Raw genomic sequence first — 18,446 nt, forward strand, 5'->3', positions numbered from 1 at the left:
AACTCTCTACTCAACAATGACAGGATACATATTATTTTCAACTACACATAGAACATTTACCAAGATAGATTACACAAAGTCTCAATAATTTAAAAGGATTCTAATTATACAAAGTATATTTTCTGTTCATAATAAAAAATTAGAACTCAACAGCAGAAAGAGACCTGGAAAATCTCCCAAATATTTGGAAACTAAGTAATACACCTCCAACCAACTCACATTAAATAATGAACCACAAGGGAAATAGAAAATATTTTGCATTGAATGAAAATGACATCAAAATTTATGACGTGCCACTAAAGCAGTATTTAGGGAGGAATTTATAGCACTAAACACCTATATTATAAAATGAGAAATGTCCAAAATCAATAACCTTATCTTCCACCTCTAGAAGCTGGAAGAGTAAATTAAGCCCAAAATAAACTGAAGAAGGGAAATGATAGAAATCAGATCAGAAATTAATGAAATAGAAAAAAATAAGACAATAGAGAAATGAAAATAAAATCTGATAATTTGAGAAGATCAATAAGATAATAAGTATATACTTGGAGTCATTCTGAAAAAAGGGGGAAGATATAAATCACCAACATCAGGAATGAAAGAGGGTCATCACTATCAATTTTATAGATATTTAAAGAATAATATATAAGGGAGTAGTATGAGCAACTTTATGTAAGTAAACTTGAAAACTTAAAAAGACAAATTTATTTAAAGGAACAAACTACCAAAGATAACACAAGAAGAAATTGATGGCTAAGATATTTTTATGTCCATTAAAGAAACTGAATGGCTGAACTTGAGTTATAAACCTCCCATCAAGAAGATTCAAGACCTGGATGGCTTATCTATAGAATCCCACCAAATATTTAAGGATGAAATAGTACCAACTCTACACAAAGTTTTCCATACACTGAAGAGAAGGTACTATACTTCCTAACTCATTCTATGTGTCTAGGATTACTCTGATATTAAAACTATGCAAAGACATTATTAGAAAACTACAGACCAATATTCCTCATGAACATAGGTGTAAGGATGTTAAACAAAATTTTAGCAAATAGAATCCAAATATATAGAAGATGAAAAATACCATATGGTCAAGTGTAGATTTTTTCTTTTTTTTAAGAATGCAAGGGTGGTTTAACATTCAAAAATCAATCAATGTTATTCATATTGATATTGAAGAACAACATGATCATTGCAATAGATACAGTAAAACATTTCGCAAAATCTAAGAGTCATTTCTGATAAAATGTCTCAGCAAACCTGGAATAGAACTGGACACTCTATTTTGATAAAGAGCATTTAAAAATATCTACCACTAGCACCATACTTAATGGTGAAAGACTAAAGGCTTTTCCCTTTGAGATCAGGGACAAGGTAAGGACCCATTGTCACTACTCCTATTCAACAGTGTAGTGGAGTTTCTAGCCAATGCAACTAAGCAAGAAAAAGAAATTAAAGGCATCCATATTGCAAAGAAAGAAGTAAACCTGTCATTATCCACAGAGGACAAAATCATCTACATAGAACATTCTATGGAATCTACAAAAAATCTAACTGAAAAGTGAATTTAGCCAGGTTACAGGATATAAAATTAATATACAAAAAATTACATTTCTATATATTGGCAATAAAAAATTGTAAATTAAAATAAAAATCAATACCATTTACAATAGTATAAAATATAAAATCATTAGGGATAAATCTGACAAAAATGTACAAGACCTGTACACTGAAATTTATAAAACATTTCTGAGAGAAATTTAATACAACCTAGGTAGATGGAGAGATATACTGTGTTCATGAGTTGGAAGACCTGTTATTATTAAGATGTTGCTTTTCTCAGGCACAGCTCTGACCATGGCATGTCCCTGCTTAGCAACATTCAAGAGCTCCTCATTTCCTACTGAAGGAAACCGTGAAGCCTAGCATGTGATGTTGTCCATGATCCACCTGTGGAAGTTGTGCAAGAGGATGGGGTGGTGCAGGAACTCTGGAGCCAGGCTGCGGCCATCCCAATCTGGCTCTGCCACCTACTGGGTTAGTTACTTAACCTCTTTGAACCTCAGTTTCCTCTTCTATAAAATGAGAATTTTAATAGTGTCCACCTGGAGATGAATAAGTTTGTGCACGTAAAATACTGAGAACAGTGCCTGGTATGTGATAAGTTCTCAGTAATACGCACATTCTTGTGATTGCTTAGGTTAACTTTTTTGGGAGAGAGAATTTGTCTAAATAGCACATTTTCCTTCTGGGCTTAGGCTCTTCCCCCACCAGTGACTGCCCCACCCTTGACTGACCACTCAGATGTTTTGTTTTTGCTATTGCCTCTCTCTGACTAGATGTCATATCCCCTAAACTCTTGGTTCACCCAAATGCTGCACATCCTTCAGTGCATCAGCACCCATGGGCCTTGGAGACAGAGCACAGAGGATGGAAATGGACGCCGGGGCCACATAGATGTCGTTTCATTGCCACCCCCTCTCACTTGCCGTGTGACCTTAGACTTGTTATTTAACTGCTCTAAGCTTTGGTACATTCATCCTGCAGGTGCATATGGTAACGCCAACCCCACAGGCTTCATAAATGAATTGCGTGTAATAGTTCACGAGAAGGGCTTGGTGCACAGTGGGTGCCTAATAATTGCTGGTTGACACAATCAGTGCTGGGCTGACATAAGCCAGCTCTGCCTCCAGAAGGGCAGGAGAGATTCCTGAGGAAATTTCATCCACCAGCCTCACTCTGGGAAAGAGAAATGGAAACTTTTCTAATTCCAAAGAGTAAATGTTAGAGGCTTGGGAAAGATTCTGACGTTCTGAAAATAAACACCCGGCATGGAAAAAAATATGGGCAGGAAAGGAGGGGGTGGAGGTGGTAGGCCAGGGTGAGGCAGAGATGAGGTGCCAAGACTGGGGGGTAGACAGAGAGAGAGAGCCAGGGGTGGGGGGAGAGAAAGAGAGGGAGACGCAGGCTCCGTGGAGACTGCAGGATCCCTCTTCTTCTTGGGATGAGAGATTCAGACACCCTCTGAGCATTCTCCAGGAGTAGAGGACCTGCCCTACCCGAGGTCATGGGCCTGCTGAGCAGAGCATGGACAGGGAGACGATTTCAAAGTTCCAGAGAATCTTGATGCAGTGATCTACTCTGAGTCCTCCCTGCATCCCAGCAGGTCCCAGGGGCCCACCCGGGGCAGCTCCTAGAAGTCCTTCCTCAGCACCCCTGCTTCCCACAGTTCCTCCAACATGCCCCTCGTGACTGGCTCCTAGGTCCCTCACCACCCTGTTCCCTTCTCCGGATCCCCGGTGACAGTGGGAATGCCCAGTTCCCTGTGCAGACTGGGAGAGGAAGCCCTTCTCGCTCCTGGCCTGACCCTCCTCCCCTGCAGCTGAGGCCAACTCTTGCCCCTCCCTGGGATCTGGGTCCTGGGTGGGGCAGGGTCCCAACCCCAACTTTTGCCCCCAGAGGCCTCAGGAGACACCTGGGCGTTGGGAGCCAGCGGAGGATCACCCAGCTGTACTTCAGCCAGAGGCTCGGATCACAGCCTGGGCAGACAGTGGGCTCAGAGGGATGGGGCCACACAGAACTGGGACGGCTGACTGCCCGTATCATCCATCCATGTATCAGTGACATCCTGATGGCGCCCACAGGATGCTTACCAGCTGGAACCAGTGACAGTGACCTTGGAGGGGCCAGGGATGCAGAGGGAAAACCCATTTATGGACCCTTGGGTATGTGCCAGGCACCACACCCAGGCTTTGTCTATCCTGTTCCATTTCATTCAGTTTTGTTTAGGGGGATTTTACTCCTTATTTAATAGTTGGGAACGTAAGACTCAGAGAAATAAAGCAACCTGCCCAAGGCCACACAGCAAGTGTGGCTGAGGTAGGACTCCCCACTAAGGGGGGGTCTCACTTGGCTGTGCTTGCCTCTGCCCCGTACTGCCAGCGTGTGGCTGCTCGTCGGGCACCAGGACTAGTGTTTAATCAAGGGGTATTTTTTTCCACTCTGCCGGGTGCTGTTCTGCTTCCCCAGGACATAGCACAGGACTGAACAAGCCCTGGCCCCTGCCCTTGAGGGCTGGGGCGATGGTTGGAAGGGAGGAACAGCAAGGAAGGCGAGCAAAGACTTCCCCAGGGATGAAAGAAAGCATTCCCTGTGTGGCTCAGGGCACCTTCTGTGAGAGGTCACCAAAATCCAACTCGAAAGCCACTGAAGAACAGGTGCCCAGGATCAGCTACTGCAGCCCTGTTTATAATTGTGAAAAACAGAAACAACTTAAATACTCACAGACAAGGACTTAACCTGGCAGTTCAGTGGTTAAGACTCCATGCTTCCACTGCAGGGGGCATGGATTCTCGATCCCTGATCAGGGAACTAAGATCCCACATGCTGTGCAGTGTGGCCAAAAAAAAAAAAAAGCAAAAAAAAACCCCAAAATACTCACAGACAAGAGATGGTAAAGAAATCACAGCACTTTCGTACAGTGCAGGGTGGGCAGCCGCTGAAAAGGATGGGGAAAAGTTTTGTGTGTTGACCTAGAAGAGGACCCTGATGCAGGTCAGGTGGAAAAAGCAAGTTATAAAACAGGGAGAATTGGATAAACCAAGGGCAGCCTCAGCTCTCATCTGGACTGTGGGGACAGCCGCCCGGCCGCTCCCTATTTCCCCGACCCCTGCACTGTTCTCCTCTCAACAACTTAAGAAATCTCCTTAAAACCAAAGTCAGGAAGTGTCCTTCCTTTTCAGAAAGCCCTCCAAGGGCTCCTCATGGCACTCAGAGTAGCAGTCACAGTCCTTACAAGGTCCCCTAGGCTCTACCCACCCACCTCCCCTCACTCATGCCCCACCACCTCCTGCTGCACCAGCCTTGGGGTCCTGGACGGTTCTGAAGTAGCTGGGCACTTTCCTACCTTGGGCCTTTGCACCTGCTGCTTCCTCCACCTGGAATGTTCTCTCACCCGTCCACATGGCTCACTCCTCATGCCGTCCAGGTTTCTGCTCAGACACTGCCTTGCCTGAGGTGGTGATGGGGGGCTTTCCTGAGCACTCTGTGCCCCTTACTCTGCTTAACTGTCCTTCGTGACGCTTTTCACCTGATGTAACTAAGAGTTAATTACCACATTCATTCATCATCTGTCACCCCAACATCCTGCAGCCCAGCAGCAGAGGGACTTGGTTAATTAACCCTGTTGCGTCCCCAGCTATTTTGGGGCAAGACTCAACCTAGGGGCGGATAATTGGGATTTGGGGGAACCAGTGCCCATGTGATTTGTTCGAGGTGCACATCTAACCACATTCGGACCAGTTAGAATTCCCCTTGGCTCCTGGCTACTCCTTAGATAAGGGCCACAGTCCTAGAGAAAGCCCGAAGCTCCTGCCCTGCCTCCTACTCCCAGCCACATCCAGCCTCTCACTTGCTGTCTGTGCTCCAGTTCCTCTGGATGTTTTCCAGCTTTCTGTCCTTGCCCTGCTTTGGCTTCCCCAGGACCTTTGCACATGCTGCCTTGCTGCCTGAGGTGCTCTTAATTTCACATTTATTTATGAAACTTTGTTTAAAGCTGGTATCCCCCACTTAGCTGCAAGCAACATGAGGGCAGGGGCTGTATGCTTCCTCACTGCCTGTCTTCTATCTAGCACGATGCCTGTCACATCGTAGGGGCTCAACCAATGAACAAATGAGAGAGTGAACAAATGAATGAGTGAATGAGTGAATGCCATTGCCTTCAGTGGGGTAGGGAGAAGGCTGAGAGATGTGTCCCTCTAACATCCATGTGGCAAAGCCCAGGACCCAGGGGAAGGAGGGGATAGTGGGGTGGGATTAGGGGGACACAGCAGAGAACAGAGACAAGGACAGCATTTGCTTCCTTCCTGCAGCCCAGTTAGGCAAACCTGACCCTTTCATTCAGGAAAAAGTACCACTGAGTTTATCACGTCCTCCCACCATATCTTTTTAAATAGATGACTGGATTGCATTGCACAGATGCTCCGTAATTTCTTTAACCATCTCCTGTCTGTGGATTTTTAACTTGTTTCTCATTTTCCCAATTATAAACAAGGCTACATGGCCAATCCTGGACCCCTGTGCTCAGGTGACTTTTGAACTGGATTTTGGTAACTTGTCACAGAAAATGTTTTCATACCTGCTCGCCCTGCCATGCTTAAGAAGTGGTTGGAGAGAAGCAGAAAGAGCCCTGGGTGGCAGGAAGGAGATCCCACCTCCTTTCTATCACTGCCACCTCCTTCCAGAAGCCTTTCCTGATCACTCCAACCTACACAGAGTTCACTCCTTCCTCGTCTACATTGTGTCTGCACCTTCCACACACTTCCCTTCTTGCTCACTTCATGTAAGTATCAGAATATAATTTATGTTAGAACCCCTCCCCCATAACCAGGAGCTTCAGGGCAGGGGCCGTGTCTAATTCATTTCTGTGTCTCTAGCCTCTGAGGGTGGCTTGGATCTCATTAAGTGTAATGGAGAGTTCAACATGGGCAATCCACTGCCTTTCTCCAGACCTCAGTTTTCCCCTCTGTGAAACGGATGTGGGCCTGGAGGATAGTTCCCTAAGGCCCCTCCCATTCTAGGGTTGATTCTCCCCCAAGCCTCAGTCTCTCCTTCTGTGAGATGGGGTGGTAACACTCCCCACCTTGCTGAGGCTGTGAGGACGCAGTGAGGAGGTGTGGATAAGGGGCCGGGGACAGCACCTGCACCTGGGAGGGGCTGCTCCCCTGACAGGCAAAGTGTGCAGGGCGTCCGTCCGCCCACCTCCACCCCAGGACATTGGCCGCCATTTCCTGGAATGCTGCTGAAACATCACTGGTCTAAGCTTTTCAGCCATTTTACCATTTTGTCCCCACAACCCACAGGGGGGCTGAGGTAAAAATCCTGGGTGATCCATATGAAATGCAAACCTCCTGTCCCCCAGCTGCTTAAAGCACCGCAGAGTCCCCCCTGTCCCTAAAGCAAAGACTCCAACCTTGAGCTCGGTTTTCAAGGTCCTGCAAAGTTAGCTCCTGTCCTGGCCCCTCCAGCCCCACCCACACCCACCTGGGTGTGGAAACTGAGGCTCAGAGAGACGACAAGGCTCCCTAGGGCCACCCGCCTGGAGATGGCAGAGCCGGATTCAAACCCAGGCCCGTCGGGGTCAGTTCCTGGGCTCCACTGGCCCCCCAGGCTGCCCAGAAATGCTGTCTCCAGATGTATGTGCACACGCCCTCCCCAACCCCCGGTGGGCCTTGTCACAGCTGGCAAAGGCTGTTTCTAGCCGTGTACATGGGTTTGACGATCAGAGGGCAGGTAAAATACTGCTCAGCCTGGGGTGTTTATTGACCAGAAGGGGTGGATGGCCTCATCCATGCAAACGCTCCTGTTGGTTGTGTGCTGGGGCAGCCTCAGCTCACCCTGATTTGTTTTCCTCCCAAAGGATATGAACCCCTTGATTTAGAAAGAATCTGGGAGAGGCTCTGATCTCTTGTGGTGATGTCTGGGAGAGCTCGAGCACCTTTGAAGGGGATCAGTGATTCATAATCACTGTGATTTCGGTCCCAGGCCCACAGTCCACAGGACACTCCCCAGGCTCCTCATTAAAGAGCTAATTGTGATATTTGATGGCACAGCTGATGTGTCAACCGTGCCCTTTGCTGGGTCTTTAGAGGCATTTTGATGCAGGCTTGTGGGTGCCACTGTGCACCGCGTGGGAGAACGGAGACCTCTGAGCAGTCTGGTGGGTATAGTCAGCCGCGCACAGCCCAGCTCACCGGGAGATGGCCTCGGTGAATCCACTAGAGCCGTGGGTGCTGGGCTCATGGGAGCTCTTTGCCTGCCTCAATTTCTCCTACAGCTCTTCTCACAGCAACATCTCTGGGAACTGCTGAAGCAATGGACAAGCATCGATGAGCCAGGAGCTGGAGCCATCCCCCTTCTCCTTTATTCATCGCTAGTCCCTGAGCTGGGGGTACATGGAAACACAAATAGGGAGTCCGCCCTCAGGGGCTCACAGGCTGATGGGGGAGGCAGAGGACAAGCATGATGCAGACAGATCTGTGTCATGTTGGGGGTGAGAGTGGGTCTGTAGTTTAGAGGCACTGAAGTGAGGTGGTTACAGGTCAGAGGCTTGTGGGCTTGAGACTTGACTCTGGCACAACTTGCAATGGGACTCTGGGTTGGCTATGTGCCTCCCTGAGCCTTAGTTTTCTCCTCTCTACAATGGGGATTATGTTGGGAATTTCTGTTGCTGAGTGACTGACCAAGATCAAATATTTATATTTGCATGCATGTATATGTATATGTTTACATGTATGTTTATACAACAGTACATATGTATATATGCGTATGTATATGTATATATGTGTATCTATATGTATCTCTGTGCATGTGTATATATGTATGTATATGTATATATAACTACATGTGTATAGTATCTTTTTGCATGTATGTTTCTGTGTATGCATATGTATATATATGCATATATAGAGCAGTACATATGTATATGTGTGTATATATATGTGTAAGTATACTCATCTGTGTGTATGTATCTGTGTGTATGTATCTGTTTCTGAGTATGTATGTGTATATGTGTACATATTTACATATGTATATATATGGCAGTACATATGTATAACACTGGAACTGACATTGGCTCACCCTGTGCTGTTTCCTCTGTGGATTCTGACGTATGGGGTTGAGTGACTATAGCTGAGGATGCTGCCCATGGTGCTGCTAACTGGCATTTTCTGCGCAGTGTCAGGGACAGAGGTGGCAGCCATCGTCCGCCCCACCACCCCCAATCAGGCTGCCTGACACTCTAGGTGCTGGCAGCCTGCGGCTGCTTTCCTGTTCCCCACACAGCTTTCTGAGGTATGAAAATAGATGCCCCTGCCTCCCTATCTCTCCCCAGGTCAAGGGAGAGCAAGGACAGAACAACTGCCTAGAAAATGCCTTTCAGAAAATACCAGTGTGGATGAATCAGCCCGAAGCACCCACATAAAGCTACTTCTGGGGTCTCATAGGACCTAAGCTCCCCACTCATGCCTTCATTTAGCTGGTATTTATTGAGTGCCTATTATGCCCCAGACCCTCAGGATATTCTTGCTTCTCACCTCACCTCATCTCTGCATCTGGTCCTAATATTTGTTACCTGCAAAGGTGTTTCCACAAAACACCTGCAACCACAACCACAAACATAATTGATTTGAGACCCCGCATTGCCATGAAATGCTGTGTGGCTCTGGCTCCCCAGGGGCTCCAGCACAGGGCAGGATGCGATGGGATGAAGAAGAGGCAGCTGTGGTGCTCAGAAGGAGCTTGACAAACTTGCAGTGCCCAGTAGAAGCAGTTATCCCTGCAGATGTGTGTGTGTGTGTGTGTATGCGTGTGTGTGTGTGTGTGTGTGTGTGTGTGTGTGTGTGTGTGTGTGTGTAGTGATGGGTAAGAAAACTGGAAGTAAATGGTGACTTCTACTGGCTAGATCTGGAAAGCTGACTTGTCCTGTCAGGAAGCATCTGAGATGTTCTCCAGGGAGGCTGCAGATGCCTTGTGGGGGAATTGGATTCTGTTAGGAATAAGCGCACGGGAAATAAAATGGATGGATAGATGAATGGGTGCATAGCTGGTAAGAGGGATGGATAAGAGAAAAATTTTGAATATGGGTGAGATGGACAATAGAAAGGGAATGGATTGGTGATGGGCTGCGTGCACAGAGACCTAGATGAATCCAATCTTAGATGAGAGGAGGGGACAATGAGGTTGCCACCTCTGTCCCTGACACTGTCCAGAGTGACAGTCCTCTCCAAATTATAAGAATAAGGGGCTTGTAGCAAATTCTAATCAAGGGCAGCATCACAACAATAACCTTTGCTTTTTTCCATTGTCTCTGTTCCTGCAGCCATTCCATGGAAATTATTTTGACATCTGCTCTGTCCCAGCTTGTTTTGCAAGCTGGGGCTTTAAAGAGGATCTCACTCTGTGGTGGGAAGGCAGACAAACAAAGAATGCGAGCCTCATGCTACGTGCTGAGGGCTCTGAGAGCAGCATGCTCCGAGTTCCCTGGGAAGTACGGGGGATGTGGCACAGTATGTGCATATGCCACATTTCTGCACACTCTCTGCACTCTTACTTTGCTGAAGGTGTGGCATTGTTTACTGCTTACATGATGGCTCCCCTTTGATCATAACTGACTGGCCCAGGGGTAGACCCCTTGTCATCTTCACAGCTATATTTCATCTTAGTCACACCCAAAGGTCATGTGTAGTTAGGTTGAATTTTCACCTGCATGCAAAATAGAAAGTCATCATAGAAAATCTGTTCGGAGAAGTAGAGAAAGGGCATATATGAATGCTTGGAGAGGAGAAGGAGGGAGATGCTGTCTTGATCCCTTTGGCTTCCCATGCATGGTGCCCATGAGGTCCAATGGTGCAGCAGCAAACATTATTAAATACTCCTTCATTGGAGCAGTCTCTGGACACCAAAGAGTCTTGACGAGGGTGGTAACAGTGGGAAAGGAAAGACTAATTCCACCAGAGAAGGTGGGATGGTTAGAGAAGGCTTCACGGGAGCTGTGACACTTGAGGGTGGGTTTTGAAGGATAACTGAGAGTTCTCCAGGTATAGGAGGAAGAGCACGACATATAATCCAGAAAATGCATGATGGTGAGCACGTTCTGTCAAAAGTTAGGTTTGAATATAGTTTGCATTGAGAGCTTAGGCAATGCGGAAGGGGAGTAAAAAAAGCAACATTTATTGAGCATATGCCAAGTGGCAAGGACTACCCACAGTGATTTTCCTATATCTACTCATTTTGCCCTCACACTGCCCCACAAGTCAGGTAGTATTTTCCCCATTTTACAGACAAGGAAAGTGAGGGTTAGAGAGACTAGTGAAGGATGCACAGCAAATAGGATGGAGGAAGAATTTGAACCTACATCTGCAGACTCACAGCCTGTGCCCTCCCCTTGAACCTCAGCATGATCTCCTATGATGTGGGGAAGAGGGGCTGGGCCAGCGGTGTGAGGCTCAGTGTGCCCTCTCATCAAATACCCTGTGGATCTAGGACACACCTGTCCCCTGCAGGAGAAGCCTTGGTGGGTGTTCCAGTGCCTGGCTCCCTCCTTCTTCAGGATACAGCAGATGCTGGGATGCAGGGCCAAAGATGCACGTATCTGCTGGGACAGACACTGTTTGATTGATGGATGTCATTAGGTAGTGTTGTTCTGCTGAGAAACAAAGTGATTTGCGCAGGCTCAGTCAAAACAGCTGAAGGCAGTAGCTGAATAGAAGGGAGAGAGGGAGTGTTATTTTTACTGGCGGCAAGCCAGTGGTTATGGATCTTTAGCAGTGAGACTTCAGTGCAATGAAAGAGGCCTGGCAGACTAGAGAGGGGCTCGGCCCTCCCCATGGTGGCCAGAGGGAATCCCTGGGGAGACTAGAAAGGGGAAAGGGAGGATGAAGGGGCAAAAGAAGAAAGGGGGCAGTGAGAAGAGGAGAGTTAACTGAAAAGAAGGAGGTAGCAGAGGAAAAGGAGAAGTGACTGGGAGAGAAGGGGTGAGCAGGAAAGGGAGGAGAGAAGAGGGACAAGAGGAGGTGGAAACAGACATAAGGGGCTGGAGGAGGGGGGAGGGGAAGATGGAAGAGGGGGAGGGTGTCCTGGATAGAAGGGGAGGAGGGTGGAGGGGATGGGAGGAGAGAGGGCGGAGGAGACAGTAGAGGGGCAAGGGGAGCAGAGAAGATAAAAAAGAGGAAGAGGGAGGAAAAATAACCAAGAATAATAGTGAGAGGAGCAAGAGAAAATGGGAAGGAGAGGAGGGAAAAGAGAGAAAGACTGTTGGAGTGAGTGGGGAGGAAGGGGCAGCCACTGAAGCCAGTTTCCAAGGGCTCAGCTTGGCTGAACTCTCCAAATACGTGATGCTCTCCAAAGTTCTGAGATGAAGTGCACCCACCCTTCACGCCTGGCTCACCAGCAGGCAGGCAACCAGCAGACAAGTGGGTCCCATGGCCCAGTTTGTGCTTGTTACAAGCTCCTAGTGGCATCTAGAACAACAGGTTCCCCACTCCCAGCTCTGGTCACACTCAGGAAACAGCTCAGTCCAGCTCAAAGCCTGGCAGGGTCAAGTCCATGTCAGCCCCTCCTTCTACCTGAGCCAGGACAGTCTGAGGGGCAGGGCTGGAATCCACACCTAAAGATGCCAGGTGTGGGAAGGGCATCTGAGTTTTAGAATACTTGAATTCTAGGACCAAGATGTTCTCTCTCAACTGAAACCATAACTAAGTCTTCACTAAGCCCTTTGATCTTTCTGTTACAAGCTAGTTGGTTCTCGGTGGTAGGTTATGTGGGAACACCAGTTAATTCCATGGGCACAGGCCCACTGTTGCACTTTCCGACCTGTGGAATGAGTTCCTTGACCAGGAGCAATGTTGTGCAGAACGACCATGGTGGATAAGACATTTTGTGAGTCCAAGGATGGTAGTGCTTGTAGCCGTGTTATGGACAGGAAAGGCAAGTTCATATCTAGAATGTGTGTCTGTTCCAGTGACGGTGAATCCTGCCCCCTCTATTATGAAGTGCTGCAATGTAATTAACATGTCACCAAGCATTTGGCTGTCTCCCCTGGGTAATGGGATCAGATTGGGGGCTCAGTGTTGGTCTCTGCTATTGGCAGACTAGGCCCTTAGTAGTAAAGCTGGCCAGATCACCCTTGGTAAAAGGAAACTATTTGTATTAAACCTATGCATAGCCTTCTTCCCTGCCACTGTGGCCACTCTGTTTATTAGCCCATTGAACAAGTGCTAGGGTGACTGGGGAAAGGGGCTGAGTGACATCCACCAAGCATGTCATTTTGTTCAGATGACTATTTAGAGCCTTCTCTGAAGTGAGTGTCCTTTAAATGACACAGGACATAGTATCTTCATGGTCTGTGATGATTCTGAGAAATTCATGAACCTTGTTCTCAGACTTCCTTCTCACAAATCTTCCATCCTTTTCCTTTTAATTCACTGATCATCCAGCCAAACCCATGAATTAGTGTAGATTCTTATTCCAGGCCTGGAAGACAGGGACAACCTCAGAATTCTGACATGTCACACTCAGAGTTCTGCCAAACTGGAAGATTTTTCTTCACTTTCTTTCAAGATCCCTCCTGAGTGGGGCTATAATCCACAGCTATCCACTGTTTGATGGCAACAGGCAGATTCATCCATAAACCAGGCTCGAGTTTGTTCTTCAACAAGATGTTTGCTCTTCTTCAATAAACGGGTCATAAGAAACTCCCCATGAAGCCACAGGCAGGGAGGCAATGTCCAAGGAGTTTGAGCTACCTGCTCATGCAACTTACCTGGACCCGTCCAGTCTATGATATACCATCTCCCCCCCATATTAAATTGCTGCTGCACACACTTGATGTTCTGGCTAGGTGGCCCAGGCAACATCCAGTCCATGATGAGAAGCTCAGGTCACTTGGTCACCTGATGTACCATGTTTAGACATTACAGATCTTCCTTGATTTACAATGCGGTTATGGCCCAAGAAATCCATCATAAGTTGAAAATATTATAAGTTGCAAATGCAGGTAATACACCCAACCTACTGAACATCATAGCTTAGCCTAACCTACCTTAAACATGCTCAGAACACTGACGTTAGCCTGCATTTACATTAACTGGGCAAAATCATCTAACACAAAGTCTATTTTAGAATGAAGTGTTGAATATCTCATGCAATTTATTAAATACTTTACTGAAAGTGAAAACCAGAGTGGTTCTATGGGTACAGAATAGTTGTGTCGACAGTTTACCCTCGTGACTGTGTGGCTGACTGGGAGCTGAGGCTCGCTGCCACTGCCCAGCATCACGAGAGAGTATCTTACAGCATACCGCTAGCCTGGAAAAGGTCAAAATTCAAAATTTGATGTATGGTTTCTACTGAATGCATATCACTTTTGCACCATTGTAAAGTCAAAAAATCGGAAGTCAGACCATCATTAAGTCAGGGGCCATCTGTAGTATTTACCAAGGCCCACTAACAAGAAAGAAGCTATTTCTCAACAAAGGAATAGCTATCTTCAGAAGAAGTCAAGGATTTTCGCACCAAAAGACTAGAGAGTCTGTGCTGTGATTCTTCTATTGGTAATTGTCAAAGGCTCCATTCTCTACAGCAGCCTTATTTGCCTCTGACACTTCACCTGGATCTTAAAGCCCAAGTGGAGGAGCTTGGAAATGACTGTAAGGACCCTCCTGGGGCAGGACTGTGTATCAAGGTTGGATACTCAATGTTAAGGCAGGTAGGAAGCAACTGGGGAGAGCAAACCCTCAGGTGCCCGTGACGCAGCCGTGGCTCAAGCATCTGGGGCTGGATGCATGTGTCTAATTTGTGCTAGAGAGACCCAGCTCGGCCTCAGACAGTCCTGGCCCTAGAGATTGTCACACTGAGTGAAGATAGAGATTGTCATACTGAGTGAAAATTGTCGTACTGAGTGAAGTAAGTCAGACAGAGAAAGACAATATCATATGATATCGCTTATATGTGGAATCTAATAAAAGGCTACACATGAACTTATCTATGAAACAGAAAGAGTTACAGATGTAGAAAATAAACTTATGGTTACTGGGGGTTAAGGGGGGGAGGGAGAAATTGGAAGATTGGGATTGACACATACATACTACTATATATAAAATAGGTAACGAATAAGGACCTCCTGTATAGCACAGGGAACTCTACTCAATTCCCTGTAATGGCCTATATGGGAGAAGAATCTAAAAAAGAGTGGATATATGTATAACTGATTCACTTTGCTGTACACCTGAAACTAATACAACATTGTAAATCAACTGTACCCCAATAAAAATTTTAAAAAGTTATGGCTCTACCTGGAGACTGACAATCTCCCCATCACCCGTGGAGCCCTTCTTTGAGCCAGAACAGTGTTGGAAGTTCAACACATGTCACTGCATTTAACCCTAAAGCAACTCTGCAGGCAGATGTTATTGTCTCTGCATACAGATGGGGAGATGGAGACACAGAACAATATGCTGACTTACCCAGGCCACTCTGCAGTGATGCGCAGAGCCAGGATGAGGCCTTGGCTGTCTGACCTGGGAGTCAGAGGTGCTTTGACAATAGGCCTCCGTTGAGCCACCTAACCACTCGGAACCTCAGTTTCCTCATCTGTGAAATGGGGGTTCATTCTGCAGCAGGTATTTGTAGAGCAGGCACAGAGCTGGGCTTAGGGAGAGTAATTCCTGCTCCATATGGTTTGATTAAATAAAATGAATTTATAATTTGCCCATCCCTGCGTCAGACACACAGTAGAATCTCAACAAATTGTATTTCTTTTTCCTTTACAAAATCCATATCATTTTCCCATCATGGGCACATGCAGGATGGGTCAGTCACTGCCTGACGGGCTGAAACCTTCTTCCCGTCTTCACACTTCTGCACTTTATGTGCTGATAACATGGTTCTAACACATTTATAAACATCAGGGTATCTTCTGCAGTCATTATCTTTTAGAGGAATATAAGTTGTCTTCACGATCTGACAAACTTGCAGTTGTTCTAAGGCTCAGATGTGGTGCTGTAGGAGGGAGGTGAGGAGGAGTCTGAAGAGGCTTGGATTCATTTCCCTGAGCTGGGTAAGAAATTATACAAACCACGTGGCTTAAAACAACAGACACTTATTCTGTCACAGTTCCGGAGGCTAAAGTTCTGAAATCAAGGCATTGGCAAGGTTGGTTCCTTCTGGAGACTCCGAGGGAGAGTCCGTTCCGTGCTTCTCTCCCAGCTTCTGGGGCTGCCGGCCGTCCTGGTCATCCTTTGGCTTGTGGCTGCATCACTCTCATCTCTGCTTCTGTCTTCACTTGGACTTCATCTCTGTGTGTTTCCTTTTCTGTCTCTTATAAGGATACTTGTCATTGGATTTCAGGCCCACCTTAATCGAGGCTGATCTCATCTTGAGATCCTTATCTTAATTACATCTACAGAGACTCTTATTCTGAGGTTCCAAGTAGACACGTCTTTTGGGGGCCACTATTCAGTCCACTACCAGGCTACTCGCTGAATGCCAGTTCTGCCTGGCCTTGGGAAAGTCACTTTCCCTCCCTGGGTCTCAATTCCTCTTGGGTCATTTCTAAAGTTGTTTATATTTAGAATGTTCCAATAGGGTGAAAGTCCCAGGAAGTGGTCAGACCAAACTTTCTTCATTTAACCGTGATGTTCCTTCTCTGTGCTGGGCTCAGTGCTATATCCCAAGGAGTCTGATGACCTCCAGCCTCGTACCCCCAGCCGCTAAGAAAAGAGGCTAGAGAGAAAGCGGACTTGACGGGAGGCGATTACAGCAGACTAGAGCAGGTGTTCCATAGGGTCAGGGTCTGCTTCATTCAGACCATCACCAGGCCTGGTCCCGAGCAAGGTCTGGATAATTCTTTACTGATATATTTTGCAGCTGATAAGAGCTATGAGAGGGTGCCCCAGATATTTGTTCCCAGATGTTTGTTTCCAGAGCACAGAGGGGCAATTGGCCATGTCTTGGAGGGTCCAGATGGCTTCCCAGTGGAGGTGATGTTCAAGCCGAGTCCTGGAGGTTGAGTGACAGTGAACGAGGGGGTTGGTGGAGGCGAGGGTGCTGCTCCAGGTACACAGGGCAGAGGTGAGAGACGGCTTCATCCCCTCTAGAACAGACAAGTGGTTCCTAAAGGCAGTGTAGAAGGTGACACAACTTGCCTAGGTCCTGTGTCTCATAAAAGGTAGAGCCCAGATGACTCCTGGAAGTCAGACTCCAGAGCTGTTCTCAGGATAACTCCTCACTCTGCCATTTTGACACCTTTACACACAGTTAGATCACAGTTATTAGAGTATATGTCATAACCCCCATTTTACAGATGAAAATGAAGAGCATTGGTTTCCTATTGCTGCTGTAACAAATTATCACAAATCTGGTGGTTTAAAACAGTACAGATTTTTTCTCTTACACTTCTGGAAGATAAAAGTCCAGACTCAGTCTCTCTGAGCTAAAGTCAAGGTGTCAGCAGGGCTGGTTCTTTCTGGAGGCTCTAGGGGAGCATCCATTCCCTTGCCTTTTCTGCTTCTAGAGGCTGCCCACACTCCTTGACTCATCGACATTTCCTTAATCTTCAAAGCAAGCATCATAGCCTCTTCAAATCACTGACCTTGTCCTCTGCTTATATCACCATATGTCCTTCTCTACCCCTGCTTACATCGTGTTCCCTTACTCTGACCTTCCTGCTTTCCTCTCACAAGGCCCATCATGCTTACGCTGGATCCACTTGGATAATCCAGGATAATCTCCCCATCTCAAGATCCTTAACTTAATTATTCCTGCAAAGTCCCTTTTCCCATGTGAGGTAACATGTTCACAGGTTCTGGAGATTAGGACAGGGACATCTTTGGGGGGCTTTCACTGAGTCTACCACACGAGGCTTAGACATGGTTGAGATGTGAGTCCCAAGATTTAGACTTATGATTAGTATACAGAGCATTCAGTGCTAACCATTGTACCGCAGTTCCTCCTTCCCCTTCTACAGGGAAGTCCCGAGCTGCCCAGTGAACCACAGCCCAATTTCAAGAGGGTAGATCTGTGAATTGAGGTCTCACTGGGCAGTTGCCCTATGGGGCAGGTATGACAGATCTTGCAACCACTGTTGTATTTGAAGCAAATGATCCCTGCAGAGCCAGGAGGTTTGTGACTCAGAGAACTGGATGATGAGGTGATGAGGTAACTCTCTCTGTGACATCCCCCTGTGGGCCACCCCTCCTCCCATTCCCTGCTCCACAGGGACCAACTAAGCAGCAGAAGCACCAAATGGATTTTCTGTGGATCTGGCCTCCATTGGGAGCAGCTTTAAGAATAGTGAAGGATGAGAAAAAAATTCCAAGACTTTACTCGGCAGGGGCCGGAGGGGTGGATGCCCACGCTGCACAGTTTACAAAGTGCTCACATGGGCTTGTGTCTCCTTAGATTTTCAAAACCTCCCTGGAAAGTGGGTGAGCTGGGGATGTTGCTGTCCCCTGGAAGCTGTGGCTGTAGCATGGATGTGCACCGTTCCCCAGGCATACCCCAGCCTCTGCAGGAGTGGTTGAGAGCCTCCCGTGTACATGGCAGTGGGTGTTGTGGAACTGGTGAAGGAGGAAAGATTTGGGAGACAGGGGCATGGGCCCTGGGGAGACCTCTCTGAGTTGCCTCAGGAACATAGACCAAGGGGAGAGAGAGGAGGAGAAACATCCAACAGGTACCACATGGTAAGTGTAGCTCACCTGGCCAGGTGCCATAGACACATGGCAGGGCCTGGGCCTCCTTCTTCTCTGTGCACCTGGAGTGACAAGGCCTGGCACCAAGCAGGGGTCTGTAATGGCCAAGGAATGAATAGATGAATGGATAAATGAATGAATGGATGGATGGATGAGTGGATGGGTAGAAGATGAATGAATGGATGAATGGATGGA

The 18,446-nt window shown here is 47.1% G+C and overlaps 1 long non-coding RNA gene across 1 annotated transcript; it reads right to left on the reverse strand.

Annotated features, from left to right (window-relative positions):
- Window positions 1-10,125: 10,125 nt before the first annotated feature.
- On the reverse strand, window positions 10,126-17,631 carry LOC141276313 (uncharacterized). The gene is made up of 3 exons (XR_012325628.1): window positions 17,494-17,631; window positions 11,054-11,209; window positions 10,126-10,266 (listed from the first exon to the last, which is right to left on the reverse strand). It is a non-coding gene; the product is annotated as an uncharacterized lncRNA (long non-coding RNA).
- Between the last annotated feature and the right edge of the window lie 815 nt (window positions 17,632-18,446).

The sequence above is a fragment of the Tursiops truncatus genome, chromosome 1, assembly GCF_011762595.2.
Source record: "Tursiops truncatus isolate mTurTru1 chromosome 1, mTurTru1.mat.Y, whole genome shotgun sequence".
NCBI lineage: Eukaryota > Metazoa > Chordata > Mammalia > Artiodactyla > Delphinidae > Tursiops > Tursiops truncatus.